Genomic DNA, 21,904 nt, shown 5'->3' on the forward strand with positions numbered 1-21,904 from the left:
TCACTCCTGGCAGTGCTAAGGGGACCACATGGGGTGCCCGGGATCGGACCTGGGTCTTCTGTGTGCGAGAAAAGTGTCCTACCTGTCTTGATAGAAAATTTCTGCTACTGATATTTCTCAATAGAGACCTCACTTATTCATGATTAAAAGAGAACCGCTAACAGGATTCTGTCAGAAAATTTGCTATCATCTTTTACATTTTTGTGCGTTTATCTAGTAACAGTCCTTACCATTAGGCCTTAGTTACGGGATAGAGTGGTTTTAGCATGGAAGTAATACATGTGTCAAAACTTAGTTTACTTAAGCTCTTGATTTGAATTTGGCAGTCTAGTCCCGGGGAGAGAGCTAAAGGGGCTGGGGCACGGGCCTGGCATGGACAGCACCCTGGGGGCAGCCCCTGACATGGCTTTGCCACCCACGAACTGCCAGACATGGCACCCCATTCTTTTCAGGAGGCGCCGTGTTCTCCACTTCACCGAGTCCAGCTGTGCGGTCGGAACAAACATTTGGAGTGCCTTCCGTTCCTTCCGGGTATCACTGTATCACTGTCATCCTGTTGTTCATCGATTGTAACGTCTCCTTCGCCCTAGCCCTGAGATTTTAGAAAGTGCCACATTCAAGGCTCTTTCAGGGTCAGGAGAATGAGACCCGTCATTGTTACTGGTTTTGGGCATGGTGAATATGCCACGGGGAGTTTGCCAGACTCTGCTGTGTGGGCAGGGTACTTTTGGTAGCCTGCCAGGTTCTCCAGAGTAAGAACGAGATGATAAGATATCATGCGGCACTTCAGGGTATGTTTCCCCTTTCCGGGGCAGTGGCCCCTGTCCGCCTGAGAGGTGTGCTGGGCATATTCTCTGTCCTGGGAATTCACCTTCTCTTCTGACCCTGAAATGTTCTTTCCCTTCCTTCAGTTCCCAAAATAACTTACCTTACTTTTAAGAAGTATTTTTTCTTTTTGAGTCCAAAGGAAGAGAATTTTTTGTTTTGTTTTTGGTCTATACCTGGCATTGCTCTGGGCTTACTCCTAGCTCCGTGCTCAGGGGTCAGTCCTGGTGCTGCTCCAGTGTGCATTTCCTGAAGGACCACAGCACTCTTATCTCTCCATTCTCCTCTGGTTCTCTCTCTGGATCCCCCTGCTTCTCACTCACTCTTCATTCTCACTCGCCCCCTTCCGATCTTACAGTCTTAGTTTATAAGCAATCACACAGGGAGGTGATACAAAGGTGGGTTGAGCATTAACAGGTCAACAGAGAGGGGGTAAGACCACTCCTCCAGGAGATTGACTCAAGGACAAATCTCATCTAAGGAGATGACTCCGGATTACTGGGAGATCGCTGAAGGGCGGGATCCCATCCAGGGTGTGTGCTTTCTTCTTTCCTCAGCTAGTAATCCACTTGAATAGTTGTAGTAAATCTGCTTCTCCTATTTCTAGCAATGTCTTCTGTATGAGCCCAGTAAGAGATGTATCAACTTAAAGTTTGGTTCTTCCTGAGAACATCTCATTGTATCCTCCAGACCAGAGTCCTCAGGCCAGGTTCGGCTTTCTTAACCCCAGCAGGGTCCTTAGTCAGGTACTTCTTGGGTTATGACAGAGTTTGTCCTTGACTGTGCTCTTAACTTATGGTTAAGTATCATGGCACTTGGCCTTGCCCATTTCATTGCCAGGGTAGCTCAGAGCTTGCCCTGGGTCCCTTTCGTCCCTTGTCGGGACCCTGCTCTTGGGGTGCTAGGAACTAAGGGCAACTGAGTTGAGAAGGCAGATGCCCAAGAGTAAATATCATTCGGAGTCAGTTAACTCCCAAGTTACAGAAGCATAATATTAACTGTCTTGCTGTGTCCATACAAAAAGGACATTGCTTTAAAGTAAACTATGTAAGAGATGGAGAAAAGCAACGTTTCACTTACAATACAAGTTCAGTGTCCTAGAAGGATTTGATCCTACAAGTTAACAGAATCTGATTAGGGAGAAAGGTGATTAGCTGGTTGGGGAGATCACAGAGAAGAGCCTACAGATGAACAGCCTCGTATGTTTAGAGCTATACTCCGACACTCAGGAGCCATATGCTGTGCCTGGGGTCCAACCAGCGTCAGCTGATGCCAAGAAGATGGCTTGAGCCCCTTGGTGTCTCTCTGGGCCCCAAATGAGTATTTATTAAATGTGAAAGAGTATCCTGTAGAATTAAGAAATTGAAGATATTTATTCCCCTCATGATTGAAAGAGTGAATGCTAGTTATTAAAATAAAATGCACCATGTCTAAGTCTTGCCAGCTTTAAAAACCTGACTTGTTTTTATTTAGCTGCTACGTATTTAGAGACTGTGCTTCAGTTTTAGTATTAATTTCATATAATACAGGGGCTGGAGCGGGGAGGGCGTTTGCCTTGCACGTTGCCGGCCCGGGTTCGATTCGCAGCATCCCATATGGTCCCCCGAGCACCGCCAGGAGTAGTTACTGAGTGCAGAGCCTGGAGTAACCCCTATGCATTGCCAGTTGTGACCCAAAAAGAAAAAAAAATTATGCAATACACTCCACTGGTTTTACCTGGTCTGCTATATGCTGCCAAACAATCCTTAAGTGATTGGGTGTATATGAGTTTGTTACCTTTGGAGAAGTCCAAATGTGACCTGACACATAAGAGCCTTTGTAGTCTGTTTTAAGGCATGTAGGCTTTGCTTGTTACTTCTCTGCATGGGCCTTCTCACCTTTTATGACCTGTAGAACCCGCTGCATTGCCCACCTGTGGAGGCTCACCTCATGCCCGTGCTGATTCCTTTTCACGTTTGCTAGTGTTAGGGCTTTCCCTTCTATAGTAGTAGTTTATAGTATAGTAAAAGACATTGTCTTTTATTCTATAACATATATATATATTCGTCTTTACAAGTATATACACTTAAATGCATATAACAAAGGAAGTCTACTAAAGGTGAATACGTGTGTGTATTTTTTATAGACACCTTCCTTTCATCATATATATGGTAGTGCTGTGCATCTTTGTATTCTTGGTGTGTTTTTTGTTTTTCTTTCCAGTGCTGGGGACCAAACTTAGGGCCTCACACATGCAAGGCCAGTGCTCTGCTACTTCGCTCTACCCCTGGCCCATATTCTTTGTGTCCTTAGAGTTTGATTTCTAAGTTGTCTAGCCATCGGATTTAATTTAGCTAGAACTGAAATACGGGCTTTCAGAACACTAGAGCCTTTTCATTTCTAACCCATAAATAGAAAACCTTTATATGTTGATTTTAAAAATTATTTTAATTGTTCTAGAAACCACTCAGGAAGATTATTATAGAAGAAACTGGTAATTTGATACAGACTGTGGATGAGCCAGATAGCACTGCTGCTCATCCTCCAGAGAGTAATCCTATTAATCTAGCAAATGTCATAGCAACCACAGGCACTGCAAATAAGAAGAATTCAAGCCAAGAGGATCTTTGGCTCACAAGCGATGTTCCAAAAGCAAAAGTATTAAAAATAGAAGAAATCAGTGGGACTTCAGCCGTTCAGTGAGTAGAAATCTCTTTTTTATAGTCACGCATATGGTAATAATTCCATTAGAAAACTGATGTTACTGATGAGACTTCCTTTTTTTTTAATGTCTGAAATTTTATTTTAACATCCTGATTTACAAAGTTGCTTGAGATATGCAGTGGTCCACCACCAATCCCACCGCCAGTGTGATTTTCCCACCCCCAGTGCTCCAGTGCCTCTGCCCCCGCCTGCCCCTGAGCATGCGTAAAATACTTACGTTATATTGGTCGTCATAACATATGTCTCGTGATGGTGTTACTGAAGTCATTGAGTATTTCTTGAGCTGGGTGATGCTAGTTGAGTTTTCTGTGTTACAGATTTCACTTGCTGAGCTTAGTGGGCAACTTTCCCATCTAGTTCCTGTGCCCTACTGGGCTGTTGGTATTGTGGAGTTTGGAGGTGTACACTGCCATGTGCTTTGAGGAGCAGTGTGGCATCTCAGCTGGGCTGTTTTTATGCTGGTGGAGTTTGGGTGTGGATGGAGCGCTTGGGTGTTCCCACAGGGTGAGGACTCGGTCCCCCCATCTGAAGAAGGCTCCAGAGATCTGGGCTGGAAACTGAGCCTGCCTGGCCCTGCTCAGCTGCAGCCTCTCTCCAAGACCAGAAGTGGGACTGGGCTGTTTATTTGCCCTGATGAGACTTCAGATTTGTGTTTGTCAGTGTAATTTGTTTTCAGGTTTTTTTTTTCTGGGTGAGGGGGTTTGGGTCATAGCTGACTCTGTTCAGCTCTGACTTTTGGCAGACTTGGGGACCTTACGTAATATAAGGCAAATGCCCTACTTGCTGTACTATCTTTCCAGCCCTTGTCAATGTAAATTATGTTTAGCTGGGGGGGGGGGAGGGGGAAGAGGGTACATTTTGCAGTGTTCAGGGCTTAATCCTAGTTCAGTGCTCAGGAATCACTCCTGAAGAAGCTCAGGGGTCATATGGGGCTCTGGGGATCGAACCCAGGTCTGCCATGTGCAAGGTCGTCACATTTGATTTAGTAGCCAGAAGTGCCCTAACCCCCATACTATTGCTCCAGTCTTCTAAATGTAATTTTTTTCTTGCTTTTTTTTGGGTGGGGGGGAGTCACACCCAACAACGCTCAGGGGTTCCTCCTGGCTCTGCACTCAGGAATCACTCCTGGTGGTGCTAGGGGGACCCTATGGGATGCCGGGGATTGAACCCGGGTCGGCCGCGTGCAGGACAAACACCCTACCCGCTGTGCTATTGCTCCGGCCCCTGTCAATGTAATTTTTAAAAAGACTGCCTCACTTTATCTGCTAGGCCTTTTTATTATCATATTTTTTCTAATTGAAGAACAATGTTTGGTTTGTGTGTAAACTCACACAAAGTGGGGCTCGCGGCACCCACACGGCGGTGGCTCTATCTCCCCCGCCACCCGCGTTCGGTAGTCTCACCCTCCTACCACCCTGAAGAGGTCGATGGCGATGATCAGGCAGAGGAAGGAACGAGGGCCAGGCTGGTAGGTATTAGTCGTAGTTTATTCTGGTTCTCTCCTCATCTGTCTCTCTATCTCTGCCCCCATTCTTCCTCCCCCAGCTACTTCATTCTCCTTCTCCATTCCCCTTCATCCTCCTTCTCTGGAGTCTGGGTTCTGATCCTCTCTGAACTCTCTTCTTCCTTCTGCCAGCCGGCTCCTACAGTACAGTTAAATCCTCTCTCCATGAGGAATTGGGGAAACAGTTAGGTGCGGTCGCAATCAATAGGGGTAGAAATCTTAGCCTCAGGGAAGACCTCTCCTAGGACAGATCCTTCCTCAGCAGGAGGACCCACCCTAGAGCAGAATCCCATGGGCGTGCCTCTCCTCTCCTTGTCCGACAAGCATACAAGAATATAATATAAATCATTTTGTATGGATACAGTAAGAAATATCTTAAACTTATAGAATTGCTCTCCTAGGGCCATCTCAATCTCAGACTACGGTGCTCAGGCCAGATAATCTTTCCCACCCCTAGCAGGATCCTAGTCTTGTCGTTACCTTTGGATCATGACAGCATTTGTCTATGATCAAACTCTTAACTTATAGTTAAGAATCGTGGCACTTTGGCCTGGCCCATTTCGCTGCCAGCGTAGCTCACCGCTTGCCCTGGGTCCATTCAGTCCCTCGTCGGGACCCTGCTTTTGGGGTGTTAGGAACTAAGGGCAACTGAGACTTAAGTTGAGAAAGATGCCCGGGAGTGAACAATATTCAAGGCCAATCAAATCCTAAATTACAAAGCATAATGTTAACGGTCTTCCTGTATCTATACAAAAAGGATATTACTTTAAGGTAAACTATTCATAAGGCATAGGGAGAGGAGAAAGGCAATATTTCACTCATACATATAAAATCATAGATTTCTGGGAAACTGATCTTACAAATTAACAAAGTCTGATTAAGGGGAAAGCTGATTAACTGGGTGGGAAGGAGAGCATAGGGAAGAGTGTTTACATGTTTACATGTAAACACAATGGAAGTGGAAGTGCCTCTGGAGCACTGTGGTGGGTGTGACCAGATTGATGGGTGTAACCAGAATAATGGGTGTAACCAGATAAAACCTAAGCTTCTTGAAGGACAAAGCAATGTTACTCAACAGTTTGGGGGCCACACCCAGCAGAGCTCAGGGACTTGCATCTACCCTGTGCTTGGGGGATCCTCCCTGGTGCCGAGGAAACCTGAGCTTCCTTCAGCCAGCGCAGACCACTGACCTGCATCTGTGGTCCCAGGTTTTCCTTTCAAATGTTCTCTTACTCTAAAAGATTTATGTATTTTTTTGATGGTAAGAATATAAAATACACAGATTTAGTTTGTTTGGTGTAGTGACATTTTAAATATATTTGAATTGACATTTGATAATCCTCTTAGCACTGTAACACTGTCCTCTCATTGTTCATCCATTTGCTCGAGCAGGCACCAGTAACATCTTCATTGTGAGACTTGTTACTGTTTTTGGCATATCGAATACGCCGTGGGGAGCTTGCCAGGCTCTGCCGTGTGGGCGGGATATGCTTGGTAGCTTGCCCGACTCTTCTGAGAGGGATGGAGGGAAGAATCAAACCCAGGTCGGCCGTGTGCAAGGCAAATGCCTTAACCACTGTGCTGTCACTCCAGCCCTACCTAATCCTCTTAGATGTTTCTTTTTCACTTTGAATTTTAATACTACTTCTATTTATTTTTTATTTTTTGGGCTTTGAGCCACACCAGGTGGTGCTCAGGGCTTACTCCTGGCTCTGGTCTCATGGATCACTCCTGGCAGGGGCCCCGGGAATCATATGGGATGCTGGGGATTGAACCCAAGTAGCCTCACTCAAGGCAAACACCCCACAGAGTCATACTTTGGTTTATAGTGATACATGTGAGTTGATGGATTGTGGATTAACATTTTACATAGTTTTTGTTCTGTTTTTAAGAAGGAAGAACATTCTTTCCCTCTTGGATTATCTTTCCTAAAACTGTTCAGGATTCTGAAGGGCTGAGTTTTATGTATATGTAATGTAGTAATGAGGGGTATAAAAATGATGTGTTTAAATGGCTTCCAGCTTAATAAGGCCGAACATACAAGAATAGATTATTTACTCTGCATGTGGGAATTTTCAGAGGCTTAATCTGTCTTGTTAAAAATATGTATGCTTCAGTTAGAGTAATCCAGTCATTTTTAAGAATATGATATTGGGGCCAGAGAAATACTACAGCAGGTAGGGCTCTTGCCTTGCATGTGGCCCTCTGTGTTTTGGCTCCTTGGAATCCTACATGGTTTCCCGAACCTACCAGGAGTGATCCTGAGCACAGAGCCAGGAGTAACCCCTGAACGTGACTGGGTGTGGTCCCAGAACAACACAATATATACAATACTAATCGTCGTAGAAATTAAAATGATCCCTTCCTTATGTAAACTCGTAACTTTTTATATGGTTCTTTTGTGATTGTTGACTGGTGCTTCTGCAATATTTCAGACCTCCAATTAGTTTGAGGTCGAATGTGTGTCCGGCATTCAGTGAGATTTCTACAGAGGCAGACAAAGGCTTGACTCCGTTTATCACAGCTGTTCTTCCGCCTCTTCCTGCAAACTCATTCCAACTTGAATCTGATTTCAGACAGTTGAAAAGTTCTCCAGATATGTTGTATCAGTATTTGAAGGTAAGGAGCAGCTAGTAGTTGCATTGTAGCTAGACGTTCAGGGACCCCTTTTGTTACTAAAGTGTCCTCCGGTTGTTCATCTGTTTGCTAGAGTAAGCCTCCGTTGTGAAACTTGTTCCTGTTTGGGGCATATGGAATAGGTCAGGGGTAGCTTGCCAGGCTTTGCCACACGGGCAGGCACTCTCGGTAGCTTGCCGGGCTCCCCGAGAGGGGCGGAGGAGTCAAACCCCAGTCTGCTGTGTGCAAGGCAAACGCCCTCCCCACTGTGCTCTCGCTCCCCAAAAAGGGTTAAAAAACAAGGAAGGAAGGCAGGTGCAGGGAGCAGGAGCAGGCCGACTCACCCAGACTGCAGGATGACGTCCTCATAAGAAGCTTTCTGTCGGCTGGAGAGGTGGCACTTCAGCACATGTTCCATACTTCTTCGTTAAGTGCTTCTCCACAGCTCTCTTCGTCCTCCTCAAAATAAAACGCTGCATCACCCTGTGCAGCCGGATGTAGTAGTAGAGGTTTTTTTTTTTTTTTGTATATTTATATAGAAACCATTCTTACCCGTTGCCTGATAGGATATATTATCCTGACAGGACCATTGCAAATACTTGCACCCAGGGAAATCTTTGAAAATAGAGTCTATAGAAATTCCAGGAAAATAATATAAATTTTGGTATCATAAATTTATTACCTTTTTAACTGGGGAAAAATGCTAAAATACATTGTGTACCGTCTATGTTTTAAGCAATGCTTGCAATATCTGGCCTAAAAGCAAGCTTCTGGTTGCTTCTAGAAAAATAATCAAATCATAAGAAATTTGCTAAATAATGGATTAATGGATTGCTAAATAATGGATTTTTCAGGAAAATAATTTCAGATTATTTCTTGAAATTACGAAGTATGCCATTGCTTCCTAAATCTATATTCTCATGTAATTTTATTTTTTAATATCTTAAATTATTTTATTGCTTCTTGAACTTTCAGATTTCCTGTCTCAGGGTAGTATATCTGTCTCTCTGCTAATGAATTTTTTCTTTTTGATCACACCCGGCAGTGTTCAAGGGTTACTCCTGATTCTGCACTCAGGAATTACTCCTGGTGGGCTTGGGGGACCATATGGGATTGAATCTGGGTCAATGTCATGCATGGCGAGCACCCTACTTGGTATGCTGTCTCTCTAGTCCCTGTTTATGAAATTTTTAACTGGCTTAAACAGAGATCCAAGTATCTTTAGTTACTTTTATTCTGTCATAATTACGTTCAGTGTCAACCTCATTATTCACTCAGTGCTTTTGCTTATAGTGCTTATGGTAGTTATTCTTTGCTATATTTGCTTATCATCTAATCAGTTATATAATTTGTGGTCCCTGAATGTTTTCATAATTTAATTTTATCTTTTTTTAATTTAATTTTTATTAGTGAAACACCATGAGGTACAGCAGTAGACTCACAAACTTTTGTGCTTGGGTTTCAGTTATATAATGATCGAGTCCCCATCCCTCCACCAGTGCCCACTCTCCACCACCAGTGATCCCGGTAGCCCTGCCATCCCCCTCCCCATCCCCCCACCCTGTCCCGCCTCTGTGGCAGCTCATTCCCATTTGCTCTCTTTCCTTTAGGGTGTTGTGGTTTGCAGTAGAGGTATTGAGTTGCCCTCGTGTTCGGTCCATAGTCTACTCTCAACACGCATCTCCTATCCCGAGCGAATCTTTCAAAGACCCTTTATTTGGTGTTCCCTTCTCTATCTGAGTAGTCTTTTCCCCCAGCATGTGCTGCCGGCTTCCAAGCTGTGAAGCAGACCTCCTGATACTTACTCTTGGGTGTTTGTCTTCCATTCTGTTACCTCATATTCCCCAGATGAGTGCAGTCTTTCTATGTCAGTTCCTCTCTTTCTGACTCATTTCACTTAGCATGATACTTTCCATGGAACCACTTGTATGCAAATTTCATGATTTATCTTTTCTAACACCTGCATATATTCCCTTGTGTAGATGTACCAAAGTTTCTTTAACCCATCATCTGTTCTCGGGCACTTTTTTTTTTCCCCAGATTTTGGCTCTTGTAACGGTGCAGCAATGAACATAAAAGTGCAGATGTCATTTCGACTGTACTTTTTTGCCTCTCCGGGTTATATTTCCAGGAGTGGTATTGCTGGGTCAAATGGGAGCTCAATTTCTAATTTTTTGAGAATCGTCCAAAAGGGCTGAACCAGTTGCCATTCCCACCAGCAGCGAAGGAGAGTCCCTTTCTTCCCACATCCTGCACCAACACTGGTTGCTTTTGTTCTTTTGGATGTGGGCCAGTCTCTGTGGTGTGAGACGATATCTCACTGTTGTTTTGATCTGCATCTCCCTGATGATTAGTGATATAGAGCATTTTCTCATGTGCCTTTTAGCCATTCAGATTTCTTCTTTGAGAAAGTTTCTGTTCCATTTCATTACCACATTTTTTGATGAGGTTGGAAGTTTTCTTGTTGTGGAGTTCAACCAGTGCTTTGTAAATTCTTGATATCAACCCCTTATCAGATGGGTATTGGGTGAATATCTTTTCTCATTCTGTAGACTGTCTTTGTATTTTGGTCACTGTTTCTTTTGAGGTGCAGAACTTGGTTTAATATAGTCCCATTTGTTTATCTCTGTTTTCACTTGCTTGACCAGTGGCATGTCATGTTTGAAGATACCGTTAGCTTCAATGTCGTGGAAGATTTTGCCAACCTTGTCTTCAATATACCTTATGGATTCTGGTCTGATGTTGAGGTCTTTAATCTTTTTTGATCTTACTTTTGTACATGGTGTTAGGTAGAGATCCGAGCCCATTTTTTTGTATGTAGCTGTCTCGTTTTGCCAGCACAATTTATTAAAGAGGCTTTCCTTGCTTCACTTCACATGTCTTGCTCCCTTATCAAAGATTAGATGGTCATATATTTGGGGCGAGGAGGGGTGTCAGTATATTCAACCATGTTCCATTGGTCTGTGGCTCTGCCTTTGTTCCAGTACCATGCTGTTTTAATTATTACCGCTTTGTAGTAGAGTTTGAGGTTGGGGAGGTTGATTCCTCCCATTTTCTTTTTCCCAAGAATTGTTTTAGCTACTCGTGGGGGCTTACTGTTCCATATAAATTTCAGGAATGTTTGCTCCATTTCTTTGAAGAATGTCATGGGCATCCTTATAGGGATTGCATTGAATTTGTACAATGCTTTGGGGAGTATTGCCATTTTGACAATGTTAATTCTCCCAATCCATGAGTAGGAGATATCTTTCCATTTCCTTGTGTCTTCTTTTATTTCCTGAAGTAGCATTTTGTAGTTTTCTTTGTACAGGTCTTTTACCTCCTTAGTTAAGCTGATTCCAGGGTACTTGATTTTCTGAGGCACGATTGTGAACGGGGTTTCTTTTTTCCCTGTCATTTTCTTCTCTCACGTTATTTGCATCTAGGAAAGCCATGGACTTTTGGGTATTGATTTTATAGCCTGCAACTTTACTATAACACTGTAGCACTGTCCCCCATTTGTTCTTCGATTTACTCAAGGGGGCACCAGTAATGTCTCCATTATGAGACTTATTACTGTTTTTTGGTATACCGAATACTTCATGGGTAGCTTGCCAGGCTTTGCTATGCAGGTGGAATACTCTCAGTAGCTTGCCGGGCTCTCCGAGAAGGGCAGAGGAATTGAACCTGGGTTAGCTGAGTGCAAGGCAAAGGCCCTACCCGCTATGCTATCACTCCGGCCTGCAACTTTAGTATACAAGTCTATTGTTTCTAGGAGTTTCTTGGTAGAGGTCTTAGGGTTCTCTAAGTATAATATCATGTCATCTGCGAATAATGAGAGATTGGTTTCTTCTTTTCCTATCTGAATGCCTTAATGTCTTTTTCTTGCCTATCCGCTATTGCAAGTACTTCCAGTACTATATTAAACAGAAGTGGAGGGAGTGGGCATCCTTGTCTTGTCCCTGATCTTAGAGGGAAGGCCCTTAGTTTTTCCCCACTGAGGATAATGCTTGCCATAGGTTTGTCATAGATGGCTTTGACTATTTTGAGGAAAGTCCCTTTTATACCCATTTTGGTGAGAGTTTTCATCATAAACGGGTACTGGATCTTGTCAAATGCTTTCTCTGCATCTATTGATATGATCATATGGTTTTTATCTTTTCTTTTGTTGATATGATGATTATGTTGATTGATTTCCGAATGTTAAACCATCCTTGCATCCCTGGGATGAATCCCACTTGGTCGTGGTGTATGATCTTTTTGATGAGTTGTTGGATTCCGTTTGCTAATATTTTGTTGAGGATCTTTGCATCTGTGTTCATCAGGGATATCGGCCTATAGTTTTCTTTTTTTTTTTTTGTGGCGTCTTTGTTTGCTTTTGGTATTAGGGAGATTTGTGCCGCATAGAAACTATTTGGGACGGTTTATTGGTCTTTGATTTCTTGGGAGAGCTTGAGGAGAACTGGCAATAGCTTTTGGTAAGTCTTTAAATGTTTGGAAGAATTTGCTAGTGAATCCATCAGGACCCGGGCTTTTGTTTTTGGGAAGACTTTTGATTGCAGTTTCAATTTCCTTGATATTTTAGGTCTACTCAGGTATTCCAGATTTTCTTGGTTCAACTTTGGGAGATTATAGGAATCCAGGAATTTATCCATTTCTTCTGGGTTCTCTTGTTTCGTGGCATACAGACTTTCAAAGTAGTCTCTGATGATCTTCTGAATTTCTTTGGTTTCTCTTGTGATGTCCCCCTTTTCATTTCTGATTCAGTTAATTAGAGTTCTCTCTCTGTCTTTCTTTGTGAGTCTCACTAGTGGTTTATCAATTTTGTATATTTTCTCAAAGAACCAGCTCTTGGTTTCATTGATCTTTTGTATTGTTTTTTGGGTTTCCATGTCATGAATTTCTGCTCTACGTTTTATTATTTCTTTCTTTCTTCCTGGTTTGGTCTCCTTTTGTTGGTCCTTGTCTGAGATCTTGAGCTGTGAAGTCAAGTTATCTATGTGGGCTCTTCTTTCCTGAGGAATGCTTGCAGGGCTATAAAATTTCCCCTTAATACTGCTTTTAGCTGCGTCCCATAGCTTTTGGTAAATCGTGTCTTCATTCTCATTTGTTTCCAGGTATCTTTTGATTTCTTCCTTGATTTCCTTCCCGACCCACTCATTGTTCAACATTGAGTTGTTTAATTTGTTGGGTTTGCTTCTCCACGTTTTCGCATGATTAACTTCTGTTTCTAGCACATTGTTGTCTGAGAGGATAGTTGATACACTTTCTGTTTTCCTGATTCTGGTGAGGTATGTTTTGTGATCCAGTACATGGTCTGTTTTGGAGAATGTTCCGTGTCAACTGGAAAAGAATGTGTATTATTTCTTTTGGGGGTGTGAAGCCGTGTATAGGTCTGTTAGCCTTCTCTCTTCTGTTTGTTCCATCAAAGCCAATGTTTCCTTGCTGAGTTTTGTTCTTGTTGATCTATCCAGAGGTGATAAGGCGATGTTGAAGTCTTCGACTACTATTGTATTGGTAGCAGTGTCCTCCTTAAAATCTGTTAGCAGGTGTTCTAAGTATTTAGCTGGTCCTTCGTGAGGTGCATATACATTTAAGAGTGTGATTTCTTGCTGTTGTACATATCCCTTGATAAATAGAAAATGGCCTTCCCTGTCCCTTCTAATCTTTTTTAACCTGAATCTATGTTGTTGGATACTAGTTTGGTCACCCCAGCTTTTTTGAGGGAGTTGTTTGTTTGCAGGATTGTCTTCCATCCTTTTACTTTGAGTCTGTGTTTGCGCTGACTGTTGAGATGAGTTTCTTGTACGCAGCAGAATGTTGGTTTCAGTTTCTGGATCCATTTTACCACTCTGTGTCTCTTGATTGGTGCATTTAGACCATTGACGTTGGGAGAGATTATTGTCACAGGGTTTTGTGCCATCTTTCTGTAAGGGTTTGTTGTGCTTGTAGGGGATTTTCTCGTCTTACGGAAGCCCCCCTAGTCCTTCTTTTAAGTTTTGAAGCTATGAAGTTCCTGAGCTGTTTAACCGCGAAATAGTGTACAGTTCCTTCGAGTGTTAGTGAGAGTTTAGCTGGATAGAGTATTCTTAGTGAGGCGTTTGTTTCATTCAGTTTTTTCACTATATCCCCCCATTGTCTTTGGGCTTGGAGGGTTTTCTCTGATAGGAGTTCTTCTTTGTATGTGATTCCCTTCTTTGACCTTGCTGCTTATAGTATTGCGTCTCTATCGGTATCATCCATCATTCTGACTATGATGTGTCTTGGAGTGTTTCTGTTAGGGTCTCTTTTAGTTGGTACCCTTTGGGCTCCTTGGATTTGGTTGCCTGCATTCTCTAGCTCTGGGAACTTTTCGGCAGTGATATCTTAACTGTGGCTTTTTCATTGCAGTTGCCTCCTTGTCCTTCTGGTACTCTGATGATTCTCCTGTTGTTCCTCTTGGATTCATCCCCGATTCGCTATTTTGAGGTCTTTTCCCATGGTTTCTTGTTGTCTGTCAACTTTCTGCTGCTCATCTTCAAGCTCACTGATTCTGTCCTCGGCTGTAGCCATTCTACTGTTGAGGGCACCCACTGAGTTTTTTATTTCATCTCTTGAATCCTTTATTCATGATTTCTGTTTGTAGCTTTCCTATTTCTACTATCATTTCTTCCTGATTCTGTTGACTGCCCATTCCACTGTTTCATTCAAGTCCTCTTTTAATTTCCTGGATGTCTTTTCCACTGTTTCTTTGAGTTCATTGAACATCTTCAACATTTCCACTCTGCATTTCTTATCGGAGAGACCATATTTGTGAGTGGCCTCTCTTGGGGCTTCTGGACCTTTTTCTTCATCTTCCCCTCATGGCGGGGATTTGTGCTGTTTCTTCATGTTCTTTTTTATTTTTAAATTTTTTTATTAGTGAAACACCATGAGGTACAGTTGTAGATTTACAAATTTTTGTGCTTGGGTTTCGGCTATACAATGATCAAATACCCATCCCTCCACCAGTGCCCATTTTCCACCCCCATGGATAACATCCCTCCCACCCCATCCCCCCCGTCCCACCCTGCCTCTGTGGCAGGGCATTCCCTTTTGTTCTCTCTCTCCTATTGGGTGTTGTGGTCTGCAAAAGAGGCATTGAGTGGCAAACATGTTCAGTCCATAGTGTACTTTCAGCATGCATCTCCCCTCCTAGGAGGATCCTCCAGACACCCTTTATTTGGTGCTCCCTTTTCTATCTGAATTGCCCTTTCCCCTAGAATACCTGGCTGGCCTCTAAGCTATGGAGTAATCCTCCTAGTGTTGATCTCAGCTATTCTTGGGTATTAATCTCATATTTTGTTACTTTATATCCCCCAGATGAATGCAATCTTTCTATGTCTATCCCTCTCTTTCTGACTCATTTCGCTTAGCATGATACTTTCCATATTGTAGCACTTGTATGTAAATTTCATGACTTCATCTCTTCTAAGAGCTATTACATAGTACTCCATTGTGTAGATGTACCAAAGTTTCTTTAACCAGTCATCTATTCTTGGGCACTCAGGTTTCTTCCAGTTTCTGGCTATTGTAAAGAGTGCTGCAATGAATAAACAAGTGCAGATGTCACTTCGACTAGTTTCTTCATGTTCTTGTGGTAGTATGGAGGTGCGATCTTCCAGTCTCTCAGTTTTCTATCTTCACTATCAGTTTTCCCTCTTGGTGCGATTCGGGATTCTTGGTGAGCTCGGTCTATGGGGGTCACCTTTTTCCCCTTCAGCTTCCTCTCATGTGCTCTCTGTGGCTTATGTGAGGCCTCTAGTGACATTTCGGGGGATGTATTCTTTTACATTGGACTTGTACAGGTTCTTGTGTCTAAGGGTATTATGGTGCAGTTGGGGTAAGCTAGTGGATTATTGGCATAATGTGTTTGAGATGGCCAGGGTATTCTCCCCCAAATTACCTGAGTCCAAAGAGCTAGGAAAGGGGAAAATAAGAGTGGCTGGTGCCCTCAGAGGAGGCCCTGCTCCTAGCCACGCCCCTAGCTCAGAGGCCACGCCCCCTGGCTCGAGGCCACACTTGCCTGCAGGACAAGACCTCTCGCTGGTTCCTGGGACTAGGGGAGTCCGAAACGGTGCGTGGGGGGGGGGGGTGCTCCTCCAACCCACCTGCGGGACAAGGTGGCGCGCTGCTTAATTTTACCTTTGTATTTTTTTCCCCAAGCAAATTGAACCATCCTTATATCCTAAGTTGTTCCAGAAAAATCTAGATCCAGATGTATTCAACCAGATCATTAAAATTCTGCATGACTTTTACATTGAGTAAGTAGGATTTTTTTAAGTTAACTTCCTATTGTAATGTATATTTTTTCTGGTGATTTGGAACATTAATTCTACTATCACAGTACTGCTTATATAGTCCAACTAACTCTCCATTTAGTTTTACTGTTGCAGAAATTGTAAAGAGATGGTGTGTTTTAGCCATAAAAAGGGCATTATTAGTTTTGGGGAAAAGTAATCTTGAATGTTATTTTAATGGGAAGGCTAATAATGTGATAGAAGTGGCAAGGTATAGCAGAATATCTGTGTCAAACCGCCTATTTAAGAATAATACTATTTCGGGGCTGGAGCAATAGCACAGCGGGTAGGGCGTTTGCCTTGCACGCAGCCAACATGGCCGACCCTAGTTCGATTTCCGGCATCCCATATGGTTCCCCCGAGCACCGCCAGGAGTAATTCCTGAGTGCATGAGCCAGGAGTAACCCCTGAGCATCGCTGGGTGTGACCCAAAAAGCAAAAAAAAAAAACAAAAACAAAAACAAAAAGAATAATACTACTTCTCGGGCCTGAGCAATAGTACCAGCGGGAGTAAGGCATTTCTCTGCCTTGCACAGGGCCAACCCAGATTCAGTCCCTAGCACCACACACTGTTTCCAGTGCTCTGTCAGGAATAACCCCTGGCCAGAGTCAGGAGTAAGGTGACAAGGTGGGCCAAAAACAAGAATATTATAATTTTCTTCAGTTGACTTGGTAAGTCTTTCTGTTTGGGCATTTAAAATACAGATGGTCTCTAGTTTTGTTTTGTTTTGTTTTTAAAAAGACAGGGGAAGACTTCATATATATTTACTAGAAAAATTGTCTTAGTAAACAGAATTCAGTGAATTACTTTAAGTTGCTTATTGCTTTTTATATTTGGCTTATTTCAGGAAAGAAAAACCATCACTCATTTTTGAAATTTTGCAAAGGCTCTCTGAATTATGACGATTTGATATGGCCGTGATGTTTATGTCAGAACCTGAGAAAAAAAGTAAGTTCTTTGAAGAAATCTTTATAATTTCTTTGTTTTTATATTCGTACATGTCTCTTTATTCAACAAATGATTGTGAATATTTAGTATTTACTGTGTGCAAGGTACATACAATCGAATTTAATTATAATAAAATCAGTTACTTTAAGTAGAGTTAAGACCGATTTATTTATTTATTTTGCTTTTTGGGTCACACCCAGCGATGCTCAGGGTTTATTCCTGGCTCTGCACTCAGGAATTACACCTGGCGATGGTTGGGGGACCATATGGGATGCTGGGGATTGAACCCAGGTCAGGCACGTCCAAGACAAACGCCCTACCTGCTATGCTATCGTTCTGGCCCCTGAAAACATTTTTTTTTTTTTTTTGGTTTTGGAGGGCCAGCTCCTGTTGGTTCTCAGAGCTTAGTCCCCGCTCTGCACTCAGAGATCATTCTGGTGGACTCGGGGGACCATGTGGAATGCCAGGGACCGATGCTGCTTACAAGGCAGTATGCTACCCACAGTCCCATCTCTCTGGCCCCAAAGTTAAGGTTTTTAGTCCTGTCAACAACGTTATTATGACATATAAGATTGATTATGATTCTTCTGTTGCAAAGTGGGAAACCAGGGCATAGGGAGGAACTTGACGAGGAATTTGACCAAGGTCCCATAGGTAGGACTCTGGACCCTGGATTTAAACATAGGCCACCTGTCTCTGTAATCTGGTCTCTCTATTTGAAAATGCAGTGATGGTGTAACGGTTTCATTTTTATTGTTGGGAACCTGTATAGAGTTTCTGATGGCTGCAGGCGCAGGAGGGGGGGGTGCACTGGAGTATAAGCCATTGCATGAGAGCTTTGATGTCAGCTCAACCCCTGAAGAAGTACAAGAGTCAGGGGAAAGGAGTGAAGGAGAGTCTTGGATGGGAGATATAGAACAGAGGAACTGCAGCAGGAAAGAAAAAACTGAACTCAGAATATTGAAAACAATACATTGTAGAGGGGACAATGAGTGGCAGGTGAGGAACCTCAATAATTGATTCCTTATTCGCTAAATAAGCATCTAAATAATTAGATCCCTGAAATCTCAGTTTTCAGCATAAAGTGTCGCTTTGGAAAACTAAGTTTAATCAAACTATGCAGAAAGATTATTACCTAGAATTTTGGTTTATACTTTGGTTTGAGAAAAATGATTAGCATTCTTTTATTTTTTAAAATGACAAAAACTCAGTGTACTATATTCAGGTACTTTTAGCTTGAGAAGCTAAGTTCCTAGCAGTGAAGTGGAATGAGTCTGAGTCACTAGGAAAAATATTTTTCAGGGGCCAGAGAGAGAGGCTGGGGCAGGGCACTTGGCCTTGCCTGCTGTTGGCGCCTGCTCAGAGCCCAGCACCACATACGGTCGCCTGGGCCTCTGGGAATGCCCTGAGCACCACTAGATACGGCGCCAAACCAAACAAAAAATAACAGTATAAAGCTTTAGATTGTACTTGGGAAAGTGGATGTGTGAGCACTGTAGAGATTTGGGGGTTGGTGCCTCATGAGCAGTGCTTGGGGTGGGGGGTTCAGGTGCTGGGAATCAGACTTGGGGGCCTCTTTGGCAGCCACGCGTGCCAGCCTCTGAACTATCTCCCCTCCCTTTAGAGAGGTTCTAAAGAGAAGGTCTTAAAACATCGCAGTTTCTGTTTTTCAGATTGCTAACAGCCCCTAAAAATTTCATTAAGAACCATTCCTTTTTTTAAACACTCTTCTGACCGGGTTTGCTTCCGTTCAATCCTGGTGCCCAACCACGCCATCTTTCAATATACAAAATTGCTAATCTTATTTTAGATTCCTTGCATTTGCCTCTCCCCCAGTTTGCAGTATCTTCTCTCATTCTTCATCTTGTTGTCTTCCTCATCGCATTCAGTTTCCCTCTCACAATCACCCCCTCAGAGGCCTACTTGGAGGAACTGCCACTTCCTCTCCCTCATCACTACTTATTACTGTTTCATTTTTCTTCCTAGTATGTAAATGAATAATAAATACACATAATGTTGTATATTTATTATAATATACAAAATACCTTTTAAAGAATTATTATTTTCTTATAATAAATATGCAGATAATGTATTTATTCTTATATACTGAATTTTGTATATTTATTATCTCCCCGGGCTGGAGCGATAGCACAGCTGTAGGGCGTTTGCCTTAGGCTGAGCTGGGTTTGATTCTTCCGCCCCTATCAGAGAGCCTGGCAAGCTACCAAGAGTCTCTCACCCGCACAGCAAAGCCTGGCAAGCTACCCATGACGTATTCGATATGCCAAATTCAGTAACAGCAAGTCTCAAAATGGAGACGTTACTGGGCCCGCTCAAGCAAATCGATGAACAACGGGACGACAGTGACAGTGATTATCTCCCCATAATAGAATGAAACTCCCTCAGAGCAGGAACCTTTCCTTGTTTTTTGGGCATCAGATTTGAGAACAGTGCTTAGTCTATAACAGCCTCTCAGCATGCATTTGTTGGACATACTAGAGTCTGACCACTTGTATAAGTTCAGGTGTACCCAAAGAATGTGATATGCTTTTCAGAGTGACCTGCCCAGATTACTGTCTTGCTTGGGTTACTGCTGTCAGCTAAATTCAATTTTGGTCCCTTACAGTGGTTCCTGGCATGTGACGAAGAATCCAGTTTCTCTTGGTTATTATCTTTTATTAATACTGTCATTAAAAGATAATGGAAAGACAATAAGTAACTGAAAAACTGAACCATAACCATGTTTATTCTAAAGCGTTGAGTTTGAGGGGCAGGAGAGTTACCACAATGGCGGGGTGCTTGCCTTGTTTAAGTAAATAGCTCATCAAACATGATTTGTAGCGATCACTGCTGATGCTCAATTTATAGGAGTATCACTGTCACTGTCACTGTCCTCCCATTATTCATCAGTTTGCTCAAGCGGGCCCCGTAACATCTCCAACATCTCCACACTTGTTACTGTGTTTGGCATAGGGAATATGTCACAGGTAGCTTGCCAGGCTCTCTGAAGGGAGTGGAGGACTTGAACCCGGTTTGGCCAGGTTGGCTGCATGCAAGGCAAACGCCCTACCTGCTGTGTTATAGTAGTATAAAAATTGCAAAATAATGATTATAAGTTTGAAAAATAATTTATTGACATAGTAGTATATAAAAGTGTTCTTGTTACTCAGATGAGGCACACTTTTAAAAATTTCTACATTGAGTTAATTTATATTATGTCATTAAAGATGTAGACAGAAAGTGAAATATTCTAGCAAAAAAGAATTTCATTGGAGTGCTGTACAATTTCTTATTCTTGGGTTGCCTTTTTGAAATATTTGAATTAGAGTTATAATAATACTAATGATCATTGCTTTAAAATGTAAAAAGTTTTTGTTTTACATTTCAGAGTATCCCTTTTAATTTTTGTTCCAGTTAGATTTATAAAATGGTGATTTAACATGGAGAATTTTTTTCCCCTTTCCAGTTGCACGTGTATTGTTCAATCACATAGATAAATCAGGATTGAAGAATACGTCTCTTGAAGAACTTAAGAAAAGATATGGTGGTTGACTTCCATTTTTACTGAAATTAGTTACCTTTGATCTTAATAAGTAAAATTTTCTCTACTGAAAATAGTATGTGTGGCTTTTTAAGGAAATGGTATCATACAGAAAAGGACTGAATATAATTAACTATAAAGTGAATTGTAGTTGAAAACTGAAGTGAACTTAAGTGAAATATTTAAAGGTCTTATTCTGAAACAAAACTCAATAATAAAATGTATTTGTAAAGATAATAGTTTGTATCATTTAAAAATCTTAAATCTGTGAGTGGAGATAGAGCTACTAGTGGTACAGCATTTGCCTTGCCTATGTGAAGCCTGAATCTGATTCCTAGCATTGTAAAAAAACAAATTTTTTAAGTCTAGATCTAGGTACACTCTTCTGTATCTCAAAGTGTTCCATTATTTCTGCACTTTAATGAGTCTTATAGCCACGGGACAGAGCTGTTTATTAGCGTATGAACTGAGAGGCAATTAAATAGGTAACCAGGTTGTTTATCAAACTTTTTAATATTGTACCACTTCACTAACGTAAAATCTGTTAGCTGCAGGGTATTTGCTTTCAGTATTAAGTTGAAAGAAGACTGACTTCAGCTCATTTGAAAAAGTCCAGTGATGTCTTCGTTCAACTCCAGTACTTTTACTTTCAGTAGTTTACAGTCCACATCCATCGGCAACATAGGCACAAGCAGTGAGCTGATGCTGCTGTAAACATACTAGTCTACAAATGTTTTATATCTGACTTTGTTTCCTACCATTGGTTAACCTGAGGAAGAATTGGCATTCAAGTGGTTGTGTGTTGACTTTTGAATGATTTGAAGAGGTTTTCAAGTCTTTAATACACGGTATCTTGATATGTAAATGTCCTTTTATTAATTTTTTCGATATATGTATAAGATAGGTTAGAGTTATTATTGCCGTTTCTAATATAAAACTGCAATAAGTGTTCTTCTTATGATTACAGAGCTTTGAAAGTATAGAGAAGGTTCAGAAATTGCTGTCTCTCTCTCTTTCTCTCTCTCTCTCTCTCTCTCTCTCTCTCTCTCTCTCTCTCTCTCCTTCGTTTTGTTTTTTGTTTTGGGCCACACCCTGCTGTACTCAGTGCTTGTTCCTGGCAGGGCTTGGGGGACCATATATAGTGCAAGAGATCAAACCGGGGCTGGCTGCTTGTAAGGCAAATGCCCTCTGCCTGCAGGACTGTCTCTCCTGCCCCTGTCTTCTAACTCTTCGTGTGTAGCTGCTTGAATTGCTCCAAACTGTATATTAATATGTGTTACCAGCATAGGGATCAGGGACCAAAGATGTAGCAGTCCCATAATTTACCTTAGAATTTGCATTAATTAAAAAAAAACAAAACTGAAAAAATTTATGTGCACTTGTTTTTCCTTCAGAAACAATTTCATGGTGTAGTTAAGGCAAAAGGCTCTGGACACTGACTCTCAGGTCTGGATTCTGGCTTCATCTTC

The 21,904-nt window shown here is 42.1% G+C and overlaps 1 long non-coding RNA gene across 1 annotated transcript; it reads left to right on the plus strand.

Annotated features, from left to right (window-relative positions):
- Positions 1-7,512: 7,512 nt before the first annotated feature.
- Positions 7,513-20,444, plus strand: LOC130040869 (uncharacterized). The gene is made up of 4 exons (XR_008795029.1): positions 7,513-7,651; positions 15,812-15,909; positions 16,794-16,894; positions 20,361-20,444. It is a non-coding gene; the product is annotated as an uncharacterized LOC130040869 (long non-coding RNA).
- Positions 20,445-21,904: the final 1,460 nt, after the last annotated feature.

The sequence above is a fragment of the Sorex fumeus genome, unplaced genomic scaffold (genome assembly GCF_029834395.1).
Source record: "Sorex fumeus unplaced genomic scaffold, SorFum_2.1 ptg000095l, whole genome shotgun sequence".
Lineage (NCBI taxonomy): Eukaryota > Metazoa > Chordata > Mammalia > Eulipotyphla > Soricidae > Sorex > Sorex fumeus.